Here is a 16,632-nt window from a genome sequence, read left to right as displayed (position 1 = left end):
TAGATTTAATTTTTATATAAAATTCATAAATATCGAATCATTTTATTTTCAAAAATTGATAATTTTAATTTAATCATTAACATTTTCTATTAATATTACATGGGCTATGATGACGTCATACTAATGATGTGGCAATTTTAACCGGTGATGAAATTAACAATAACAATATGAGAGTCTCTTCCTCCCAAAAGCCAGAACCTTTCACTTTGATTCTTACTTGCCTCTTTGTTCATAGCCATAGCTTATGGAGAAAGCCGCCATTTCCAATTTCTCACCATTCTGATTATTTCCCTTGCTCACATCATTATTAATATATTAGTTCTTGCTGTTTTAATTGTTGGGTTTGCTCGATCTCCTGTTATCTCTGTTCTTCTGTCATTTGGTTTACTTGACTGTTGAATAAAGATTGGAAGGTTGTGCTATTGGCACCTGCGCCAATGCTTCTTCGGAAGCTGCGAAAGGCATCTTCCAAGAAATTAAACGTCATATCAGATATGTATTCATCTACAAGAAAAATGTTGACAAGTTCGAGAAGAAACTTGAGGTTTTGAAAGCAAAAAGAACAAGTGTGCAGCTTGAGGTCGTTGCTGCAGACAGGAGAGGGAAGAAGATAAAACCGGACGTCAAGCTTTGGTGCAACAAAGTGGACAAGGTAATCAATGAAGATGTGAAGACAATGAAGGATCTTGAAGACAAAGCAAAGAACAACTTCAAGTCTCGCTACCAGCTTAGCAAGAAAGCAGAAGAATGTGTCCCAGCTGTTGACGACCTTATCCAACAGTACTGTCAATTTAAAGGAGTGGGATACCGTGATGTTCTAGAAGGCCCGAAGTGTGTACCTCCTAAAAATTTTAAGGCTTTTGATTCAAGAAAGGAGGTTTTTGACGGAGTTATAGAGGCATTGAAAGATTCTACTATCAGCATGGTAGGGGTGTATGGGACGGATGGTGTGGGTAAAACCACACTAGTCAATCAAGTTGCCAGACAAGTCCAAGAGGATAAGTTGTTTGATTGGGTAGTTAAAGCAACCGTAACTCGGACTCCTAACATTCACAAAATCCAAGACGAAATTGCAGAGTCATTGAGGTTAAAACTAGAAGATAATACAGTAAGGGCGAGAGCAAGTTTGTTGTTGAAAAGGTTGAAGAAAGAGGAGAGGATTCCCGAAGTTGCAGAGCCATCGATGAAAGCGGAGGGGACTCCTGAAATTGCAGAGAAATTGAAGAAAGAGGAAAGGATTTTTATTAGTTTAGAGGATATTTGGGCGAGACTAGATCTAGAGGAAGTCGGAATTCCTTTTGGAGATCAACACGAGGGATGCTAGATACTGCTGACTTCAAGAAATCGAGATGTTCTAACCAACGAGATGGATGCTAAGAAGGCTTTACCGATCGATGTTTTGGAAGAAATAGAAGCTTGGAACCTGTTTAAGGAGACGGCTGAGAACGATTTTAAAGATTCTGAGTTACGATCTGTAGCAACTGAGGTGGACAAAAAGTGTGCAGGATTACCCGTCGCCATTGTGACAGTTGCAAGAGCATTGAGAAGCAAAGAGTTATATGCCTGGAAGGATGCTCTTGCGCAACTTCAGAGGCCTTCTCCAAGCGACATGCAATCAGGGGTACCAGCAGCTGTATATTCAGCTATAGAGCTGAGTTACAATAATTTAAAAAGTGAAGAACTCAAACAGACTTTCTTGCTTTGCGGTCTACTAGGCCATAACGCTCGTGCTGAGGACTTGGTGAGATATGGCATGGGTTTACGTTTATTTGAAAATGTGGACACAGTAGAAGACACGCGAAACAGAGTGTTGACACTGGTAAGTAACCTCAAAGCCTTTTGTTTGTTGCGTGATAGTTACAGCCATGAGCGCTTTGACATGCATGACTTCGATTGTGATGTGGCCTTAGCAATTGCCTCTAGGGACAACCATACATTTGCATTGAAACATGAGGGTGTTTTTGACGATTGGCCAGATGAAGAGAGGATGAGAAAGCTCAAAATGATTAGTTTGAGTTTCGATAGTGTTGAGAAGCTTCCTCATCAGTTGGAATGTCCACAACTTGAATTTTTCTGTATGGGTAGCAAGGATTCTGATGCGGAAATACCAGTCAACTTTCAACTTTTTTTGAATTATACACTTGGATTCCCTTCCTTGGAAAAGGTAATCATGAGACAATGTCCAAAGATGGAAATATTTTCTAAGAGAGAGTTAAGCACATCAAAGCTGAAAGGAGTACAATCAACTGAAGGTGAATATGTAGGACGTTGGGAAGGCAACCTTAATGCCACTATTCAGCAGTTGTTTATAGAAAAGGTGTGCATCAATTCAAAACAACTTCCTTATTACTTTTTCATAATCTTCTTTGTATATCACCATCATTATAGAGCCATGTGTGTTCCAATTGAATTTCAACATTGCTTGAGTGTGTGGCTTCCGTTGTATGCTTAAAACATGCCATTGTTACATTGCTTGTAACAATAGATTTTTTTGCTTTTTGCTCTCTGCTTGAAAGTTCACTGAAAATGTATGAATTATGACAGTAAACTTCTTGCTGGAAATAGAAAACGAAGCCTTTAGCTGCCTATCCTTGGAAGAAGTACATTATCAAAATAATTGTATTCCATCTTTGCTTAAATGATGTATATAGTAGTGATGGACTTAGATTATATATTGTTATAGCGATCCAAGTCTAAACACTAACTCAACAACTTTTCAGGCTTAAACCATATGGCTCTCAAAAACTCAAGTTCAGGTTACTAGTAGTGATGGCTTTAGATTGTTATATAGATCTTAATAATCACATTCACATTTAATGTGAGATGTGAGGTATCACAGGTTAGATAGAAGGCAATTTCCTATCAAATGAAAAATGTTGGTCAAAAAACTCAAGCAATCCCATCATTGTCAAGTTAGAGTCTCACTGTAATAAATGCAGTGTCTTAACTCTTGAATTGAAGACTATAGTTTCTAAATAAAACTCAATTTGCATAATTAATGAAATAATTTTTTATCTTCTAGATGGTTCGCCTAATGTTAGTTTGGCTAAATGTCCAATGGAATTGTTAAGATACTTTTACATTTGTTAATTTTCTATAGATTACATTTCTTAGTTTATAATTATATTCTCTGAAACTACAAACATAGAGCTTTTAACATCTTTTTTTATAATGAAGATGGTTGTACAATATAGTTTTGGTGGATTTCAATATAAAGCTAATTTAACAATTCATGCTTTCACCTTTCAATATGTTGCTCCTTATGATTACAGAATGACCAAAATTGTGAAGAAGAGACTGCAGTTTCCTTTTAGTTGCCCAAACTGGAACAAGGCAAGATATTGTTGTACTTGTGAGACACTTAAAGCTCATTTTCCTTCTATCAAAGTTGGAAATCAGAAGGTAAGTAGATCTTCTACTTCCATAGAATCTTCATTACTCTACTTGATTTCCTTCAGCATGGCGCAATTGCTTCGCAGAGTTATAGTGCCCTTTTCATTGCAGGTTGAATTGCTCTACTTAGTATGATGATTTTGCTGAGTTGACAGCCACCTTCCTTTGAATCCAAATGGTTCTCATTTTCTAGTTTTCATATGTAACTTAAATTGTCAGTATTGAATATTTAGGAGCATGGAACTGTAAATATGCGAGGATGTAATCTTTTGTTTGTAAGGTCCATCAGCCAAGTCTCCCTTGTTTCAATAACCTCGAAAGAAATGTACATTTTCCATCGACATCTTAAAATCTCACCTTATTTACATTTCAATCATATAAATGAAAGTACATCCTTTTGCTGATAATTTGACACTTGATTTTAGTTTAAGCTTTCTATATGTTGGATCTCAAGTGCTTGCTGACAAACATCCCAACTAGATAACTTGAGCAAATAAAAGTTAAAAGAATACAACAAGAAATAAAACAAATATAGACCAAATGCTAGCAAAACAGAGGAGCAGCCTCCCTGTTTCTTCTCCCTTTGAAAAGAAGGAAAAGAAATTATTTATGTAAGCAAATTCTTCCGCAAGAATTCTTGAAAATAGTCAAGGCATGCAATAAGACATGGGAAGGATTGTCGCCTGACTCGTTCCGATTCCTTCTCGCGAATCTAAAAGTGGCCCTCCCTTCTGCAGCAACGCTTTGGTGAGATACCAAAATTTGATTATTTAGGCTCCATTTGTTTGATATTTGTTTTATTTATTTTGTTTATTTTTGGTAAATAATCAAAGCACTAATAAAGGGTTCTCTTATATTCATCGAAACTTAAAATTATTCGTCAGAAGTAAATGTTTTTCTAATCTGGAGGATTGGGCTTTTGTGTTTCTCGTGTTGTTAGCAGGATTGATGTCAAATTCAGAAATAACTATTTCATTGATCGCAACGTTGTAGGTTTAGCTTTTTTCTTTTTGCTAATTTATCCATCCATGAATTCTTTATACTTTATCTTTAGCTTTCTGGACTGGTTTTGCCCTCTGAACTTTTTAAAAAATTCTTTGAATCTTTTGTTTTCAAATTCGAAAAAACATTCATAAAATTGTTTAGGAATATACAAACAATCTAACCAACCAATTATAATTCCACTATGAGGTTTGATTATCTCCTAAATTCATCAATCAAAATACTAACTAGCAAATGTTAAAAGTGCAAAAATTAAAAATTGAATAATTGTAGCAGCGTACTGTCCAGGGATTCTAAAGGCAAGACAAAGAAAAAGTCATATATTATCAATGACCAAAACCAGTTACTTTGTTTCTACACTGTAGCATTTAAATTATTGTTATTTAATTTAATCTTCGTCTCTTTGGATGCTTTCTTTTGCCTTGTCTTCTTTGCCACCCATTGCATCTTTTTCTTTTTCTCATCGTAAGACTGAAATCCTGTTTCCTTCTTTTTCAAAACAAGGAAAAAAGACTATTCATTCCAAGATTCCTACAAGCAAATGTGAGTACGTGACAAAGGCCATATTCTTCTGCAAGAATTCTTCAATTAGTCATGGCATGCACCAAGATAACAATATTAGTCACGGAGTTTGTCACTGGCTTTAAACCTAATCATGAGAGTAAGGTTGAGAATCTGAAGGCTCAAATTGACAAAACTGAGATATGAAGGAGATAGAACAAGATGTCCAGAGTTGGCTGACTCATGCGGGGACAAAATAAAGGAAGCGGACAGAGACAAAAGCCTCCAAAAATAAATTTAGAAAATCAAATGATAAAATTATATGGAATATATATAGTCAAGGTAGAAGAAAATTAAGAAGAATTGATATTGCATTTTACTTCGATATTTTGGTTTAATCTAAGTTATAAATGTTCTGATTTTTTTAAATAATATTTCATGTTACCAAAAATTATAATTGATTTGCTTGTCATGTGCTTAGATTTAAAACTAGTTAAAAGTAATAAGATTCAAAAAATTTAAAACACCAAAATCGGTACAATATCTCACGTAAACGCCTTACACCTTCCTATCAAAACTCAAGCTTTCACTATGTATAAAAAATCTCAATCGACGCCGAGTTGGATAAGAAAATCGACAAACGCATTATTTAATGATAAGAATGAATATAATATTTTCAATATTTTTTTACAAAAAGTTGATTCCATTGAAGATATTTCAATAAGTCCATAGCCGAATCGAGACATCATACTTATAATATGATTCAATAAGCAAATTGTCTAAGAATTTTTCAACTTTTCTTTTTTCGTTTTCCCAAATTCAAGAAAATTCTTTTTTTCTTAATTTCGGGAATTTAAATAGATTTGATATAAAAAAAATTAAAGAAAATTCAAATGAAATAATTAAAATAAATATCTAAAATTTAAACTTTTAAAAATTCTTTATGCTTGATCCTATACATTATTAGGTGATTTTACCTCTTTAACTGCCTAAAGAATTCTTTGAATCTTTCGCTTTTTAATTTGAAAGAACATTCGTAAAATTGTCTAAGAGTATATAAATAATTTAACCAATCAATTATAATTCAATTTTAATTCAAATTGAAGAATTGTAGCAGTGTACTGTACCAGGATTCTAAAGGCAAGATAAAGAAAATCAGTTACTCTACTTGTGCAAATAATCAAACTTGGATTCTACATCGAAACATTTAAGTTATTGTTATTTACTTCATGGATGCTTTCCTTTGCCTCGTCTTCTTTCCCATCCGTTGGATCCTTCTTTTTCCTTTTTTTTTTCTTTTCCTTATCATAAGACTAAACTCTGTTTGTTTTATAGTTTTCTGATCCATTCATTTCTATTCTGTCTTTTGTTGGCTTTGTCTGCTTTAGCAATTACCAGTATCATTAAAAAAAAAAAGAGTTTGTTACTAGTTTTTGCGACACATGTATTACACATGAATGATTTAATTTGTAAATGTCATAACTATAATTATAAAAAATTATAATAAGTATATGTTTTGATCAATCTCCAACTAGTTTTCATTAAAGTACAAGAACATGAAATATATGTAAGTAAAAAAAAGTATATTGATGAAAAACACAAAAATTAAATAAATTTAATATATATATATATATATATATATATATATATATCCATTCATGATAAAATGCAAAGTGGACAAAGATTTGTCACTTTTATTTTTGTTAAAAAATAAATTAATGTACATATATAATTCCATATTACTCCACGAAAAATTGTATTATTTTGAGAATAATTCAGCTTAGAAACAAACTAAGAACAATTCTATTCTTCTTAATTTCCACAATTTTAAAAGATTTCATCTTTAGAAAAGGTAAAGAAACTTCAATTTTAAACTTTTTTAAAGATTCTGTGTCCTATCCTTAACATTTTGAAGAATTCGTTTATAAAACCCAAACACAACCTTTCTGCTCAACTCATCATTTTTTTTTGGAGCATTTTTTCTTTGTTTGCTTTTTTCTTGCTCCGTTGTTTCCTTCCCATCTCTTGTCCTCCACCTCAAAGTGTCAGCTTCTCACATTCCTCTACTTTCCTCCCAAAAAACCACAACCGTTCACTTTTTTTTCTGAAAAGTGGTTAATTTCTTTAGCACAAGGCCTCAATGCCATTCAAAGTCTCTAATCTTGTGACAGGGACTTCACATGGCATAAGCAACAGACCTGTGCAAAGGATAATATGTACAATTACAAAAAGAAACCAGCACAGAAAAAGTGTTAAAACCGGTTTCCAAAAAACCTTCCCTACCTTTAACAAAACAAAGGGGAACAAAAGAACTCACTACCCAAGCCAATTCCTAAGAAACCCAAAAATAAAATCTCAAAAAAAAAAAAAAAATGGGTCAGCAACCCGCAAGCCCATCACCCCAAGCATATTACGCGAAACAAAAGACCAGACGGTAAAAAAGGCATAACGCTTCCGGCCCTTGAGGACAGCAAGAGAACCAACAGAATCAAGGAGACCAGAACCAAGCTTGTAGCTCCAAACAACAACCCCTACACAAAAGATGGTTGAAATATTTGAGCTTGAAGTGCTCAATATCAGCGAATTACATGCGGTGACAGTCACTCAATACATTATGCAAGAAAAAGCAGTTAATTTTGAATTTCCTAAACCTACATGGAACATTATGTTGGGTGAGGGCTGATCATGCATCAAATACAAATAAAACACAACGAAAATAAATTTAAAAAATTAAATTATGTCTAACCTTCCTAGGATCTCTTTCATGTCAAATTGAATACAAAATTAAATTAAAATAAAAGTAAGTGATCATATCATTTTATCTAAATAACAAAAGTTGATGAATCCTTTGTTAAACCACCAAATCAACCTTCAAAATGCTCAACCACCTCAGCTCGGTTGTTGCAAACCAAAGCTATCCAAAGAATCTTTGTGCAGCCTCTAATGGTGATCCACACCAATAAATGAGAAAATCTTTCTTTAAGGATTGGGAGTGTTATGCCTTGACAATGTGCTAGCAAAGATGAGTTTCATTAACTCATAATCCACACAAAATTGTGGGGCTGAACACAAAAAAAAAAAAAATAAGTGAATGAAAAACTATTTTTCTTCACACAATGAACAGTAAGACAAAAGAATTTCTAATGTGTTGTTCACTCCTTGTTTTTTTCTTTTTCAGCCGTTTCCACTCTTTTTGTTTAGAGGCTATAGCAAGGTATTTATACCTTGGATTTATTTTAAACCCTAATGACAAAACTATTTTGTAATTGTCAATTAATCCAATAATTTGAATAAACAATTTAATTAAGTCCTTTAAAAGCCCAATTAACTTAATTGTTTAATTTAATCAATTAGGCCCAATAACTTAATTAAACAATTTAATTAATTAAGCCCAATAATTTAATTAAACAATTTTAATCAACTAGGCCCAATGACTTAATTAAATAAATTTAATCAATTGGGCCCAATAACTTAATTATTTAATTTAATTAATTAGGCCCAATTATTTAATTAAACAATTTAATTAATTAGGCCTGATGATTTAATTAAACAATTCAATTAATTAGGCACAACTTAATTAAACAATTTTAATCAAGTGCTTGATAAGGTCATAACTTCTAATTTGATTAAGTCCAACTCAATCACTTCTCCCATTTTATTTTCAACATTCATTTTAGGTGTGTAACCCATTAGGCTTCTAACATGTTGGCAATGAACTCAACATATAATTCTTAAGTTAAACTTAGAATTAGATAAATTTAAACTACTTTAAATTTATCATTGATCAAGTTAACTACCTAGAGTTCATAGACCAAGATTGGGATCTAGCAATCCATCATGGCCATCCAAATGTTAGAAGAGTTAAGATGGTTTGACTCAGCCTTTTTGTGATCAGCCTTTTAGTGTAATTCATTCCCTCATCATATATCTTGGAGATGATAAGAGCATGGTGCCATGTCTACTCTTATTGATCTCCATATTCGTTCTTAAAGTTTGATCATCAGCTTTATAAAGACTTATGAAACTCTTTTTATAATCTTTAAGTCGCTTCGGCAAAGGACTTCAATAAGTTGATATCAACCAAGAACAATTAGGATATGTCCCCTGCATCACTTGAGGTGATGATTCCTATCTTGACAATTCATTTGCCTTCACATGCTTCATGTTATACCCAAAAGCATCCTGTTTTGGCATCCTTGGTTAGGCACCCATAGGGATGAAATCAAAGCATAGCATTCCACACATAAGACAACCTTGTGTCTCAAGTTTAGGGAGTATTTACACAACTGACACATGAGAAGTATTGCATAGACACTTGAGTGAAATATCAAATGCACTTCTCATGGCAGGTCATGTTCAATGAACTTGCTCTTCTAGGCAAGCACCTACATTCTAGTTCCAAGTATCTCTATACTTCAACCTATGAGATCGGTTGCTTACTTTTCAAGTAAGGAACATAGAATGTACCAGTTTCTAAGTATCATTGATGTCTAGTCTCAATGATACATTGACTAGGAACATTTTGAGGTTACGCTTTGATGCATAAGGATCTCATAACTGCAACCCATTACAGTTCCCTTGCAAGGCATATTAATCTCATGGACTTCATCCAATTAGACTTATAACTTGTTATAATTGATGTCTTATTGATGAAGGAAAGCTTTTAATCATTCAACATGAATGATGTTGTTGCATGATTGGAATCAAGCCTTAATCAATCCCAATTAACTGCAAGGCTCATCCCAACACATTATATGCTATCCAGATTAATAAAAAGTAATAAAAACCTGCTAAAGTGAAAAATTAAATCATGCATCCTCTAAGGGGGAACACTCACTCAAGGGGAGAAAACCCTCATTTTATGCAAAACAAAAAGGAACTAATAGACACTGTGTTGTTAATCAAGGAATGTTTTGTCATCATCAAAAAGGGGGAGATTGTTGGCTCCATTAGTTTTTGATGATAATAAAACATTCCTATTCATTTATGTCTAACCTTGTTACTTGAGTGTGCAGGATGAAAAGTGTATGCTAATAATAAATTAATCACTAAAAAGGGAATATAAATTCCATAAGAATGAGGAGCTACATTTGAGCCACAAAACAGAAGCCACTTAGTCGGATAATCAAGGGAGTAAGTCAACTAAACTCAAAAGTGAAGATGGCCAGTTCAGAAACAGAACCAACTTAATCGACTAAGAGATATTATTAGTCGACTAAGTGCTTATTGCTAGAAATCGAGTTCAGAAATAGAACCGATTTAATCGACTAAGAGGAATCATTAGTAGACTAAGAGCTTACTGCCTGAAACTGGGATCAGAAGACAGAATTAACTTAATCGACTAAGAAGTATGTTAGTCGACTAAGAGCTCTCTGTTTGAAAATTTGAATTTAAAGCTAGAAGACAGATTAACGGCTAGAACCAACTCTAAACTGTTTCCAATGGTCAGAATCTGTCAAGCATCCATCAAAGTTGATTTTCCAAGTATAAAAGGGACTCCCAACGGCTAAGAAACATATCCAAGGCTTCCAAGATAAAAAAAAGAGCTCAAAAATTATAGAAACCTTCAGCATACTTTCTGTACTTCACTCCTATCTTTGTAAAAGATTTAAGCACTTCACTTTGTGGCACTTAGATCAAGTCAGTGATCATAGGTACACCTTTATTTCTCTTCTCCTAGATTACTTAGAGTGTGTGAGGCACTCTAAGGGGGTTAATCAAGCTTGGGATTGCCTGATTGAGTGTATAGGTTCTAACTTAGCCTTAGAAAAGTTAGTTTTGGGTTTTGGTTGATCCCGTGAAAAACCATTGTAAAGGTTGTGGCTGATCCTGCTAAAATCCATTGTAAAGCTTGGTGGGAGCTTGGGAATTCCACCATTTTTGGTGATTTGATTTTGAAAATCCTTGGCTGAACAATCAAGGTAGTGGATGTAGGTCTTTGACCGAACCGCTCTAAATTCTGGTGCATTGTCTGTTCTATTTTTGTTTTTATTTTCATTATTTCTTAAATTATTCCCTCATCTTGCTTCAGATTTCTCATTGTTAATTTTCAACTTGCTCAAAATTAGAGGTCAATTTAGTAAGAGCCAAAAAGTGTTATTCACCCCCCCTTTAACACATTTGCTTGGGACCAATAGTCTCCAACTATCGCTTTTTGGATTGGAGTTGATTGAGTAATTTGTAAGAGATTTCCCTCTTCCTTTTTTTGAAGTTGGGTTTCAATTGGTTCATGTTGGTACCTATAATTTTTTTGGTCAGTGATAAGTAGGATGCTTTTAAGGTTGTTTGAAATTAGTTACTGCAGTTTAGTTTTCTTAAATAAGGAATAACATGGTCAATATAAACTTTGGTTGCAGAACAGGAAAATGCGTATAATGATCTTACAAAATGTAATTTGTTAAATAACCATGGTTTTTTTTTATGGTAAATAGTTATTGTTGTTGTTAAAAACATTTATAATGATCAACCTACGCATATAGGTCTTGATCATCAATTCAGCAATAGTAAAAACAATATTTGGCCTATTTCAAAATATTTCGTCTTCATTTATTTCCAATGCTAACTCTCCATAGAACACAACTTTGATTGTATTGTTATTGTGAGAAGTTTTAACAAAAGAAATATAGTATGTTAAGTAGTGTGTTTATATTAAAATGTCTATCTCTACATGTAAAGGTATTGATGTAAAATGAACCATATATTCATCATAGTAATTACTTGAGATTTTGTAGGTACATGTCCCTTTTAAAAACAAGAAAGTGCTTTTGTGATTCAGTTGGACTTTGTTTACATAAGTTATTGTTGTCAACACTCCAATGACATCGATAATTTTGGTATTGAAACAACATAGTATAAAAGTGAAAAGTTAAATGATTGAATGCAATTTGATTATGTAGGATATTTTCTTTTAGTACCTGTCAAGACGTTCTTTTGATGTATCTTTTCATGAAGTATGGTGTACTCTATAAAGTTAAAATGATGCGAAGGATATGCAATTCCATCTTCATGAACTTGATTCACTTTTGTTGCTTTTGAAATTACAATCATCAAATCGCCAAGCAAAGCATTGTAATTGTTTTTGCTATTCATAACCCAAAATTTATCAATCAAGTATAAAGAGCCTTCTATCAATATAGATTTGAATTGTTGTGCATCTAAACTTTTAATCATTACTTGCATTACATTTTTCTATTAAAGATAAATACAATAAAGTTGTATTTCAGTATATTTTTAAAAAGTAAATAGTAAGAAACATTTCAGTAAAGGTTTGGGTTTGTTACATTGATCTCAACAACTATGAAATCAAAGCTCAGAAATGTTTATAAATTATTTAGTGTTGTTGACTACTAAATTCGTATGACCTTCACTTTCATTGGTTTTGGTGGTTTGTACAATTCCAAGTCACTTAAATATTGTTGGTCCATCTCTACCTATTGCAGCAGACTTTAATACGTTTAATCCACTAGTGCATAATGTAAATATTGTAAGAACAAATGATGTAATGCAAAGAAGTTAAATTTTGAAACCATGATGTAAATCATTGTTACAATAATTTGATTATACAAAGATTGTTAGATAAATAGTAAAATATTAAGAAATGAGAGAAGATATAACCTGTACTATTCGTAAATTAAGATAAACAGTTGTAGAATGTAGGGAAACAGTATAACGTAAAAATCCTATCAATATAAAATAGTTACTAATTTCTAGTAGTATCTGTCTTTGATATATAAAATGAATATCAAAAGGTTGTCAAATTTAGTGCATATGCTTATTCAATAATGACTGTGTGCTATGTATACTAAGAAATGAGTAGACATTCTTGACTTTTTTATTTTATTCAATGAATTGGATGGATGTTTATTGTAATTTAAACATTCATGTATAAAAGAGATGTTTAAATACTATGGATTCAGGATTATGCAAAATAAGAGGATATAGGCAGTAAATAATATTAAGTTGCTAGTAATAAATATTAAATGAATCTATCCTCTAAGTATTAAAAATTAGAAATTATTGTTTTCAAGTATTTTTTATAGAAATAAATAAAAGTAAAATAAAGAATTCTAAAAAATTTAATGATGACATTTAGTAAATGCAGTTTCTTTGGTAGACAAATCAATTATCAATTTTATTTTTTTTTGATATTTGAAAATGTATCAGAAAGAAACCAACCTTCTAAAAATATCTGGAACTATTGAACATTGTTAGTTGACATCTTCTTCTTACAATCTCTTTCTTGCTAAACTTTGTGAATTGTATTAACTTTTTAATTCTACACCATTTGTAATAAATGTTCAGGTAATGAACAATAAAAAGAAGTTTCATCTTACATATTGTGACTTATCTTAAGATGACCTATTTTATGGAGAATCCATTTGCTAAGTTAAATAAAAAACTACTTATTACCCGATTTCTCATGTCTGTGATCACCATATGGTAGGGGCAATGCTGACTCCACAAATGGGTATAGGAGTTCCATATCTTGCGGTTCAATAGCATTCAAATCTATAAAGTATTTAACAATCTTTGGAGGAAGTCGATTTATCTGTCTAGGAGATTGCACACTATGAATATTTAATATCAAAGTGAGAAAGATGGTATAGCCAGAAAAATGTAGAAAATATAACCTGTTCTATCTTTTACAGTACAATGCAACAATGTTTAAGTGTTTCTACAAAAATATAATACCTAAGATGCAATACCTAACTCTAGACCGGAACCTATAGTCAGAAGGAACAGTAAAAAAGCTATCACATATTGCCAAGGTGTAGTTGGCCTAGGTTCAGAAACCTCTTTCCTCAGTTAACCAAAGCTAAGACGTGGCCAACCACAAGGGTCTGGACACTATAGTCATGTTTATATATTAATGCAATACTTGCAAGTTGATGTTGTAGAATATATTACCAAATGTTATACATCATTTACTAGGGGAGTGCATCGGTCAGTTTCAATTTCGGGAGAAACCAAAATCGACGAAATCGATGGAAAATTTCAACTAATTGAAGTCGACTGGTTACAGTGAAAAATCGATCAACTGGAGCCAACCTCGGTTTTGGTCAATTTTAGACGAGTTGAAAGTTTAAGTGGGCTTAGACTTAAATGGCTCAAAGGTAGTCAAAGTTGAAAATTTTGTGTTGGGCTTGAACTTAAAATTGTGTGAAGCCCATATTTTTAATTAAAATCAAACCCATGTAACCATGTTTAAATAATTAGTCCAACCCGTATGATTTATTTTTAATTATATAAGTAAACACTATATAATTTTTTAATAAAAAATAATAAACACCATATTATTATTTATAAGAATGCAAAACCAATAATTTATTTTATTAAAGAAGCAATAAACACTATATATTAAATTGTCTAACAAAAATATTAAATAAAATGGAAAAGATAAGGGAAAATGGCATTCATAAATTGTACATAATGCAATTTAGTAATTTATGCAATGTAATTAATTTAAATGCAAGAAGGACAATATAAATTAATAAAGTGTACATGCTACAAATCTATAAAAGTTAGAAGTTACACAACAAAAATTACTAATTTTCAAAACATAGATTTGATGAACCTTGAACCTCTAACTCCAATTCAACAGTTTTTTTCAGAATATGTTCCTAAAAATGTAAAAATATAAAATATTGTGTTAAGATAATCTAAATAAATTATAAATGTAAATATACAAAACATTTAATGATAATATTACCTGAAAAGTGGAAATTGCCTATAGGAATAACACATTACTCAGTACTCAGAATCAAACTTAAACTTAGCCTCAGTTTCACGTATGGGCTCTAATATAATCTTTGACAAATCTAAAAATAAAATAACAAATATGGTAAAATCTTTAAACAAAGAATTACAGAAACAAAGAAATAAATTAATAAAAGGAAATGATAGTATATAGAATGATACTATGTTATGGTATATTAAACAAAAACTAAAGAAACAAAGAAATAACTACCGAAATCTAGTTTACCAATCTCGTTCAAATCATCCTCAATGTCAAGCCCAACTCTACAATATGTTTATTATGCCATTCTTACATAAGAATGCATGTTTGTTTACTTAGGTACCTCAGAAATCGTTAAAGGACGCTATTGTATCGAATTGTACAATTAAGTTGAATTAAGCCTTGAACTAGTCCAAATAGAGATTTTAAGATAAAATTGAGAATTTTAAAACCCCAGAATGACTTAAAATGGTGATTCGAAGCTCGAGGATCGATTTGGAATCAAATTAGAATTTTCATGATCTAGGGCTAAAATAGTCATTTTGCCACCCGAGGTTAAAATTGGAATGTTAGAAGAAGTTTTTGATCAAGATTGACTATTTATAACATAATTTGAGTTTGAAAAGTGAAAAATTTTAATTCTGGCATATTATTCGAGCATAAGGGTAAAATAGTCATTTTACCGTCCAAGTGCAAAATTGTAATTTTACACCACCCAACACTTGTCCAGCACATGGATTTTACCCAATATTATCATGGATAATTGAAGAAATTTAAGTGGTGGAGAGAGATTGCTTAATGGCTAAGTATGACTCATGGACCAATGGAATGGTGATATGTGTCAAAATCTCATCCATTCATTATTTCCTTATAAATTAGCACAAAATCAGCCCATTTTTCATTCATATGGCTGGCCAAAGAAGAACAAAGGAAGAAAAGAAAGAACAAGAACCCTAGGTGGAGAATTTCAAGAGAAAAAGTGTGGAAAATCAAGGAAAACAAGTGAAAAAGGTAGGATTTCTCAATTTAAACTTGAAATCTATTTTTCTTAAGCATTTCTCCTTATTTTCCATGGTTAAATTTCATGTTTTCATGGTGAATTCATGGCTAGCCGAATGGGTATGAAGAGAGAATGATGTTGGATTGATTTGATTTCAAGTTATGTTAGTGTTTTTAGTTAGTTTACCATGTCTAGAAGCAAAATAACAAGAAAAGAATTCATTTTCCCCATCACCCATCAATGGCCGAACCTACCTTGTATTGAGTGAGGATGAATTTGATTTTTTAGTTTAAAAGAATTGGTTAGAAAATGATGAATTATGGTGTGGAAAAGTAGTAGGAAAAATCACGGTGTTAATGCACCATTATTGATCGAAAATCCTAAGAAGAAAAGTGAAGATGGTTTTGCCAAATTTTAGGTTATTTGACTTGTGTTTGGTGAATTAAGGTATTGAAAAAGAAATGGAGCAATTTGGAGCTAAATTGGACGCGTTGGCCAATTAATCGGGTGATGAGACGAATTAGGCCAATACCAGGTTTAAATGGTTACCCATGCATTTTGCATTCCATATCATGCATTAGTAGTCTAAATTAGTTTAATTTTGATTTAGTACCAATGTAGTAAGTTTCTCGATTTTGTACTATGTCAAGGTGGTGAGTCCTCCGATAAAGGCAAAGAAATTGCATCTGAGGACCAGTAGTTAGAGTACTTCGAAAATCCGCACTCTAGACATTGTGAGTAACCTTACTATTGTCTTAATTATCTACAGTAGTTTTTATCCGATTTTGTGATTTTATGAAAAATGAGTTAAATGGTAAATCTTTGTGTTTTGTAATTAAAATGTGATTTAATAAAATGATTTTATAACCTTGTCTTGAAATGAAATGAAGGTTTGAAAATAAAGTAATTGGAGATTGTTTTCATGTGTTGTAAATTCATGGTTTGAATCGAATGGCTTATGACAATATTTGCATGAATGGCTGAATTGGTATTTATGTTG

The 16,632-nt window shown here is 32.0% G+C and overlaps 1 pseudogene across 1 annotated transcript; it reads left to right on the top strand.

Annotated features, from left to right (window-relative positions):
* Window positions 1–258: 258 nt before the first annotated feature.
* LOC18609036 (disease resistance protein At4g27190-like) lies at window positions 259–3,788 on the top strand (annotated as a pseudogene). The gene is made up of 3 exons (XR_001926430.2): window positions 259–2,317; window positions 3,273–3,402; window positions 3,505–3,788. The product of XR_001926430.2 is annotated as a disease resistance protein At4g27190-like (transcript).
* The last annotated feature ends 12,844 nt before the right edge of the window (window positions 3,789–16,632 follow it).

This window comes from Theobroma cacao, chromosome 2 (genome assembly GCF_053813885.1).
Source record: "Theobroma cacao isolate CCN51 chromosome 2, ASM5381388v1, whole genome shotgun sequence".
NCBI classification, from domain to species: domain Eukaryota; kingdom Viridiplantae; phylum Streptophyta; class Magnoliopsida; order Malvales; family Malvaceae; genus Theobroma; species Theobroma cacao.
This window is presented reverse-complemented; position numbering and strand designations above follow the sequence as displayed.